Consider the following 9,565-nt stretch of genomic DNA (forward strand, 5'->3'; position numbering starts at 1 on the left):
CTGCTTGGGTCCTGATTTGCACTAAAGTGCAGATTTATTGCAACTGCTTCTGAGATACATGGGGGGTTTATGTTAATGAAATTAATTGTTCTGTGATGTTAAGGTTAAAAAAATGAATCTGTTTTTAATTTTTTTTAATAGACAGATTTCTATTTTGAAATTGCTGTAGTATCATGCACTTTATTCTGCAATCAGCCAAACATATAAATAAAACAAGCAAAGAGCACATAAATACAAACAGAAGGAGCTCTATCATTTCTTTCTTTTTTTTTAATTTATAATCTGCCTGCTCTGTGACCCCATGGCTGGGAGAGTGTATTAACTTGCTTGTACTTGAGTAATGAAAGTGCACACAGATTGAAGGGCGAGATTAGAGTAAGGAAATAGACTCAGATGGACACACAAAAGGGGACAGGGCATGTGCCAAAAGTAAAGGACAAGGGGGAAGCCAGATCCCTAAACAAAATAAGCAATTCAAAAAGCAACAGACTTGAAACTGGGGCTCCTGTATATATATATATATATCTAGACTAAGACAGAGTTACCAAAGTATACATGGAATATTTATATATATATATATATATATATATTTATATATATATATATATATATATATATATATATATATATATATATATATATATATATATATATATATATATATATATATACACACACATATATATACACATATATATATGGACTGATGTTAACATTGAACTTGAATATTGATGCAATCTTACATTAACACATTTACAAGGTCCCTTTCCCCTGCACATGGACTTTTATTATATCTAAAATTATATATAATTCAAAACACACTATGTGAAACCTCGATTTTACTTCCCCTGATTTTAAGTTTCCCCTGATTTTACACTGTTGTGTAAATAATACATTTCCCTCATTATACATTTTCCTGGATTTTACACCATTTTTTTCTGGTCCCCTGAAAAACTTAAAATGGGGGTTCTGTACATATATGGGGTTCTGTACATATGTGTATACATAAATAAATTGTTAAATAAATATATTAATATATATATAAATAAATAGTTATATAAATATATAAATAAATAGTTAAAAAAAAATATTATATATATATATATATATGTATAATATTTTGTTATGAGAATATGTATGAGAATGTAATATGAGCGTATCCTTTGAATGAAATGGTAACCTCCCTATGTCATTTTATGTCCCTAATGAAAACCAATATATATATATATATATCATTATATAAATATATGTTTCTGCAAGGTTTGTTTATGCCAAAGAGAAATGTGTGATTTGTGTAGGTGACCTACAGCATTCAGTAAAATCCCCACAACATGACTTTTCATCTGAGCCTGAGCCAGCGATCTGTTATGTACTCAGCCGAGTCGCTGCCCTGGTGTCCCAGTCTGTGCGTCTGTGACACCAGGGAAACACGGGCAGCAATGGAACCTGCAGAGGCAGCAGAGCAGTTACACCTGGGGGGGTCACTAATCTGGGGGTCACTCTCAGCAACAAGGACCCAACAGGCAGAAAACTTTGCCCCCATACAGGGGCTCACAGCAAAGTGTAAGGGGAGAGCAAAGGGATCTCTATACTGTATTATAAAATAAAAATGTATTTGCTTGTGCGTTGGTGTGCGTTGGTGTCAGCCTCATATAGGTCTGTGTATTTACAGGTATTTATATATTTACACTCACACAGACTCGTGAATTGGTTTCTATATATATACAGCAAGGTTTCATATGAACTCTCCTGGGATACAGAAAACCTTGGCTGTAGGCTACTGTTTTGAACTGTGATCCCTAAAATCCTTCTCTGAAACCCCATAAACCGTTGGCCTCGCATTGTATGAAACACCTGATTTGAATCAGCGCTCCCTCTCCCAAATAAACATTTGCGTCTTTGTACGTGTGGCTTCCACTCGCTCTCTCTGGGCTTCCCACTCACAAGCCCCCTGCTGAAATGTACAGCTGAATAAATATATAAATATATATATAAATTCACACATCGTTTTTGTCTGGTGTCCGATCTTTTTTAAAATATATTTACACGAATAAATAGAATTAAATATTCATTTCTGTATTGAAATTTGGGAAATGTCTCCCTAGGCCTCTGCAGACTGAGAGCTACTGACCCTCTGCGACCTGCAGCTGGGGGGGGGGTCGCAATTTGCACAATCGCTTAGTAGTTAGAATTCAATTTCTGCACTATGTAGACATATTTACATCGTCCTTGCGCAATTTTTCTTCGTATAATTATTAGTCAAGGGCGACCATTCGTTCGCAATTTTTCTACAGTTTGTTTATAAATATCTACAAAATGCTGGTAAACAAATTAGACCAAACGACAGAGTGGGAGTCCTGACCTGGGAATGTTCTGCACACGGGAGAAGTGAGAAATACAGGGAACGTGCGACCTCTATTTACCTGCGACAAATTCCAAAGAGTATGTGTAATGCAATAAATACGATCGCTTTATTATCTTACAGTCGCAGCGTGTGTGTGTTTTTGTGTTTGTGAGAGAGACTATTTGCAGTGTGTGTATGTGAGAGAGAGAGAGAGACAGAGAGAGAGAGAGAGAGAGAAATGTTTATATATATTTACTGTATGTTTGTGTGTCTGTGTGTGTTACAGAGAGGTGTGTGTGTCTGTGTTATAGAGAGAGGTGTGTGTGTCTGTGTGTGTGAGAGGTGTGTGTGTTACAGAGAGGTGTGTATGTCTGTGTTATAGAGAGAGGTGTGTGTGTGTTATAGAGAGAGAAGGAGAGAGAGGTGCATGTGTGTGTTACAGAGAGGTGTGTGTTGTAGAAAGAGGTGTGTGTGTGTATGTGAGAGAGAGACAGAGAGAGAGAAATGTGTATATATGTTTACAGTATGTTTGTGTGTCTGTGTGTGTGAGAGGTGTGTGTGTTACAGAGAGGTGTGTGTGTCTGTGTTATAGAGAGAGGTGTGTGTTTTAGAGAGAGGCGTGTGTGTTATAGAGAGGTGTGTGTACTATAGAGAGAGAGAAGGAGAGAGAGAGAGGTATATGTGTGTGTTACAGAGAGGTGTGTGTTTTAGAGAGAGGTGTGTGTTATAGAGAGAGGTATGTGTGTGTTATAGAGAGAGGTGTGTGTGTGTTTTAGAGAGGTGTGTGTTTAGGGAGGTGTGTGTTACAGAGAGGTGTGTGTGTTTTAGAGAGTTGTGTGTGTTTTAGAGATGTGTGTGCTAGAGAGAGAGAGAGAGAGAGAGAGAGACAGAGAGAGAGAGAGAGAGAGGTGTATGTGTGTGTTGCAGAGAGGTGTGTGTGTGTTTTATAGAGAGAGAAGGAAAGAGAGAGTTGTATGTGTGTGTCAGACAGTTGTGTGTATATGTGAGAGAGAGATGGGTGTATGAAAGACAGAGGTGTGTGTGTGTGTGTGTGTGTGTGTAATTATCACCACGCCATGACCCCAAGGAATGTGAATGGCCTCTGTAATAGAATAGTAGAAATGTTACCAGCGGACAAACAGGTGGGTTTCCCCCAGTCCCCCATTAGACATCAGCAGAGAAGTGCTACAAGTGCGAAACAAACTGCCTGCATTGTACACTTCCAGGTGGCAGTTAGTTTGTCCACAGCCCCAGTGAAATAGAAAGTAAAACGCCTGACACTGGGAATAATGCCTGCGCCTAATCTCAACTTCCCAAACAAGCAAATACCGGCACCCAGTGCCTGCCAGCACCCTCATTTCTCCAAAACATCGCCAGCCGCATCTCCAGGCGCAAAAATCGTATAGGAAATCGCAACACCAGGAATAAAAGAGAAGCTCTTAAGCACAGACATACAGCAGAGTCGGCCACTAATCTCTCTGTTCCTGGCACCCCCACAGCCCTCCCCGACCCCCCAAACACACACACACACACGTACCCCCAGGTGCCAGGTTTAGGGGCGCAGTAGAAAGAGCAAGGGATCCATAAAGCGTTGGGAGCATCTCCCCGGCCGTTTCTACTCTGTTCTGCCTGATTGTCTGCGCTGAGCGCATGTGGGGCCGCTCTCCTCATGTCGTGGGCAGTCCTCTAGCGCCCACTATTTTAAACGCCAGGAATATAATTTCACAAGACTTGGAACGGCTCAAAAAAAAAAAAAGTTGCTATCCCTTTCGTCAACTTTTAGTTAACTTTCGTTTTTCACATTTATTTGCCATTTTTGAGGGTCTGGGCTTTTCTTGAGAAGCAACAAGCTGCAGCGCTAGTGAGGAGGAGAGGCAGGAGACTGCGGCGGGGCTGAGCGCTACACAAGGCGCTACACAAGGCGCTACACAACACACACACACAGCTGCTAACAGCGAAGGAGGTTGGACATCAGGCAAATCATCTCTTCAGAAAGCACAAAAAGGAAGGGGGAAAAGGTGCTGCTTTCCTGCGAAGGCTTATCTCTTAGCGATCGGGCGCAACATCTTGGGGGATCCCGCAGGCAACTTTGCGTTTAGGTGAAGAAAGAAAAGGACCTACTTTTCGCCAGTTTTCTCGCCCTCGCCTTGGATCTCATCTTGTCGGCTTGTGGATTCCTCTCTCCTCCTTGAGCCCAGAAGCAAGCTACACACTATCTTCATCTCCTAAGCATTGTCAGTTCGGACACCTTCGCACATGCGCACAGAGCATTCAATCTGACACCCTCACCAGGGCCAAGAAACTTTCCAATGTATTCATCATCAGTTTTTTTGTCCTATCCTCTTCTTCAGATCACTTATCTTCCCCCCTCCTCTTTTTTTCTCCTCAGCTCCATCTCTGCATTTCCCTGCACTGCCCCTTTAAGAAAAATCAGATCTATTGCTTATTCTAACCCAGAGCTCAGTGGCCCTGCAGCAGGATCCAGGTATAGAATAAAAGGGGATTATTGATTTCTCTCATTGAATATGGGTGGGGCGCTCTGATGATCGATCTATCGATTTTGCTTCACTGCTTACTATATATATATATATATATATATATATATATATATATATATATAGTATATATATATATATATATATATTAATAGACAGCTAGCTATATATATATGTGATATATATGTGTATATATATACTGTATATGTGTGTGTGATATATATGTATATATATATATATGTATATATATATATATATAATTATTATTAAAATATAATATATATATATATATATATATATATATATATATATATATATATATATATTATATATATTACATTTTATAATAATTTATATATATATATAATTTGTTCTCAGCATCACCCATTTATGTGTCCTAGGTCAATTCTTTTTATTACTTCATTGCCCATCATCATCAGGATTCTACTGCACTGTCCCTACAGCAAGTCCAATTAACCCTTCCACTGCCGAGCAGATATGCAGAATTATTGCACTGTCGCTTATTTTGTGTCTGCTGCTAGTATTTTTACTGTGTCCAATGCTAAATGAAACGGTGGCACACACAGTCACTCTAGGTGTCACTTTAGTTGGAAGCATGAAGACAGGTCCCTGTAAACAGACCAGCAAGCTTTTTATCCCTTGTATGAGAATGTATGATAATGCCTGTACTAAAGGTCTTGACTTGCAGATCTGGGTAAGACACAGATTTATTTTCTATTTATGAGAGGCAGAGATGCCTGGTATTTCCAACGAATCACTCATAAATATAACAATATTATATACACTTTTTCTTGTTTTTTTCTTTCTGATCACAAAACTGATATTCACTCCTCATTGATTACAGGCAAGAGGAATTCAGCTAGGGAACCAATTCTGATGGCCTTTAAAGAAATAAGAGAGGTTTGAATGGCTGGTTGATTGATGGGCAGTTTGGTCTCTGGGAGAAAGAAGTGGTTCAATTCAAGTGGCCAGGACACCTAATAATGGGGACAGGTCTAAAGGTAACCTTTTAAAAAAAGAATTGTCAGGATTTTAGTAAAATCATATTTGTTTAAACCATTTTAATTCTTTCTACATATAAGGCCTAGTGTATGAAATGTCACAATAGATAAAAAGATAAATAATGGATAGATTAGATAAAGAAAGAGAGAGAGAGAGAGAGAGAGAGAGAGAGAGAGAGAGAGATTATAGATAGATAGATGATGATAGATAGATAGATAGATAGATAGATAGATAGATAGATAGATAGATGATAGATAGATAGATAGATAGATAGATAGATAGATAGATAGATAGATAGATAGATGATAGATAGATAGATAGATAGATAGATGATTGATAGAGAGATAGAGAAAGATAGAGAGAGATAGAGTTGAAGCTAGAAGGAAAGATGTATAATGAAGTATCATTTCAGTAAATAGTTGTACCTGGTATATGACATTTATTATTTTTCTAAAAAAATTCTGTTTTACCAGTATTTTCGGCCCTTTATATTTAAAACACATTTTGTAAGGTGCAACGAGAAATATATATTTTTTAATACACCGTGGCCAGTAATACGTGTATCAAAATTCTAGATTCATAAATACGTTTAAGAAGATGTTTTTAAAAAATGAAAGGAAACGAGAGAAAGAAATGGTCATTATGGCAATGTCCCCCCAGGCTCTGTGCTGGAATAAATTAGAATGGATACATTTTTAGCATCATAGTTGCATCGACTCTATTCTATTTTTTTTTTTTTAAGGCACCCAAAAAGCCAATTTCTAATACATCCTGTATCAGCCAAAGTGCATAAAGGCGAGTTAAATTGATTCGCTGCGAATAAAAAGGAGATGGGGCTGCCATGTGATTCAGGGGCTGCTGTGGGGAGAAGTTATTGTAACCTCTGTAACACCCATATTAATTAATAATGAATTCGAATTTGTTTCCTCTCTCCCAGGGGATGTAATAGTTAAACAGGCAGCAAGGAATATGGTCCCTGTATGTGTGGGCTGGGAGAGCTGGATACATTTATGTTGTATGGGGTTTTTAAATCAATGTCAATGCAGTTGGGGGGGGGGTTGCATTGTGTTTTAGAACTTGCACTAGAAAGGAGAGAAAATGCTGCAGAAAGAAGGAGAAGAAGGAAGGAAAAATCAAAGGGCAAGCCATGAATGCACAAGAGAGAGGGAGAGAAGAGATATCAGAGGTACCATTAACCCTTTCCACACCGTTGCCATGAAGCGCAGTTAAAGAAATGCACTGAGCAGCAGCAATGGGTTGCAGGCATAAATGATGTGCTTAAATGTAGTTCATATTCAATTCTTGCTGCAGGGATTTGCTGGGGTTGCCACACTGAACCCCACAGGGAGCAACAGGGGAGACAGGACAGGTAGCCACATGTCTCCCAATATGATCCCACTTACAGGAACATTTCTGTTTATTATCTGAATCAGCATTAAGGGTTTGTTAAATGGAGCCTGTGCCAAGACAGATGCTCGTGCAGCAGCTCCATGATCCCTTTTGTTAATTATATAGCAAGTGTCATTTGGGAGTTTGCGATTCCAGTGCTAATGCCCTCGGAGCTGCAGAAATATATATAACACAACTGCTGGAATCCTAAATACATTTGGCATCTGTCTAGGGAGAAGTAGAAACGGTTGGGCCAGAAGTCCTGGTGATGATGAGATTCCTTCTGTTCCCATTCAGCCTTCCAGTATCAGGAATGCACCAAACCAGGCTCTATGTGCTAACGCTGTTTGCATTGCTTTATAGGGATCTGCGCCTGGAAGCGTTCAGAGAGCCGCAGCCGGCGATTGTTTGCGATAGTGGGAGCGATGATCCCTCTCTTGAGCTCTTTTTTCAGAAGGTACAAAGTAGCTATGAGTGCAGTTGCCCCTGAATATCCCAACCTCAATTTCCCCGACCCTAAATAATAGGCAATTATTAGAAAACCATTAGTTTGTAAACGAAAACACCGCCTGGCCTCCCACGTGCGATATCAGGGATATTATTTATTTTCCAGATTAGAATGAATCATTCATTGTACAGGATTCATATGGAGACTTTTTTTGTTTCTGCAAGTTCTTTAATATTTTATTTGCTGGTTGCCTGAAACCTCACTTATAAAATGTATAGTTCCAGGCAAGAGTTGTTTAAAATTACTATTATTTATTATTATGTGTTGTTTAAAAATATTTCCGTATAAGTATCTGTTTCTTTTACTAATTATTGTATGACATGTGCTTGGTGCCGCTTTGATAGGGCGCGCATGAGATTAAATAGCACAATGCTGTAAATCGAATGCGATCTCTGTGTAAATTGAGTTCTATTAAAAATATATATATATATATATTCAAAGCCATCGAATACAAATCGCGTTTCATTTTTTTTCAACAGTGTGCAAATTGTCGAATGATAATATTTAAGAATGGAAGCTGTAATGAAATGCATTTATTTGAATATAATGAAATTAGCATGCAATGCACTCATTTGGTACAGTAAAGCATATCATTAAATATTTCAGCATTTGTTGTATAGTTATTTATTTATTTATTTATTTATATAAAACAAATACATACACCCCTTAAATAACACTTCCGTGTCATGTATTTGTATTCATGCGACAAAGACATATAGACATTTATATGATCACACGAAAGATCAGTTCTCTATAAATATATCTATCAGTTATCTCTCTCTCTCTCTCTCTCTCTCTCTCTCTCTCTCTCTCTCTCTCTCTCTCTCTCGCTTTCTCTCTCTCTCTCTCTCTCTCTCTCTCTCTCTCTCAATCCATCTTTCTTTTTATGGGACACCTGTGAAACAAAAATCAATTAAATCCCAATATTTACATATTGAAAAAAACAACAACACATTTTTATGTTATGGGTTAATGATTGATATCATGATAATGAACACCTTATTTTTCTTATGGGGTCAGCCTCAGCCTGTAGTATTTATTTGGGCAGGAAGTGTGTTGCTAAAATATTATACTGATATCATTTCTATCTGTGATCACAGGATTCTTCTCATTGTGATTAATAATTAACTCGATATCTCAAACTGCAGCAATATCTGTTTATCACCATTTCTGCTCAGCTCAAGTACAAATAGACTGGATGGGATTGTTCTGAAATCCAACTTGCCTTTAGAAATGTGACATTATGTTTGTGGGGGGGGGGGAGAGAGCCAGGGAGCACCCCTTTTTGCCCTTTCTGAATTTGAGTTTATTGATAAATGATTTGCAAATGAGCTGAAAACTTCCTCCCCACCTTTCCATATCCCCCCTCTCAAATGCTAATTATGCAGTCGGGTCGGTTGTATAATTATTAGCCATTAATTGAGTTCAGGACCTTTTATAGCTGTGGGAAATGAGAACTCTGACCACTAATCCCAATAAGGGTTTGTGCATACAGCCAAGAGCTATGGAAAGTCAGCCAGGGATGGTTGGACCCAACCCCTCATCTAATCCCCTGGAGAGCAGAATAGAGACATTAACGAAACAGTTCATTAGCTGAAAATTATACATACTTCGTTTTTTTTTTCTTTAAGACCAGTGAACGTGCCCTAATCGGAATCCCATAGCCAGTGGGCAACTGGAAGTATAGTGTATGGACCAATGGAAATTAACTGGCATTACTGTACTGTGTGTTGGAAGGGCTGATTCCTTTAACTTCCATAAGGGAATTAACCCCAAGACCAAGGGATGGTTCACCTTTAAATTAAC

General features: G+C 38.4%; 1 long non-coding RNA gene across 1 annotated transcript; it reads left to right on the forward strand.

The window, feature by feature from the left end:
* The first annotated feature begins 6,177 nt into the window (after positions 1-6,177).
* Positions 6,178-8,433, forward strand: LOC121396521. Its single transcript, XR_005963078.1, has 2 exons — positions 6,178-7,048; positions 7,615-8,433. It is a non-coding gene; the product is annotated as an uncharacterized LOC121396521 (long non-coding RNA).
* The last annotated feature ends 1,132 nt before the right edge of the window (positions 8,434-9,565 follow it).

This window comes from Xenopus laevis, chromosome 7S (genome assembly GCF_017654675.1).
Source record: "Xenopus laevis strain J_2021 chromosome 7S, Xenopus_laevis_v10.1, whole genome shotgun sequence".
Taxonomy (NCBI): Eukaryota; Metazoa; Chordata; class Amphibia; order Anura; family Pipidae; genus Xenopus; species Xenopus laevis.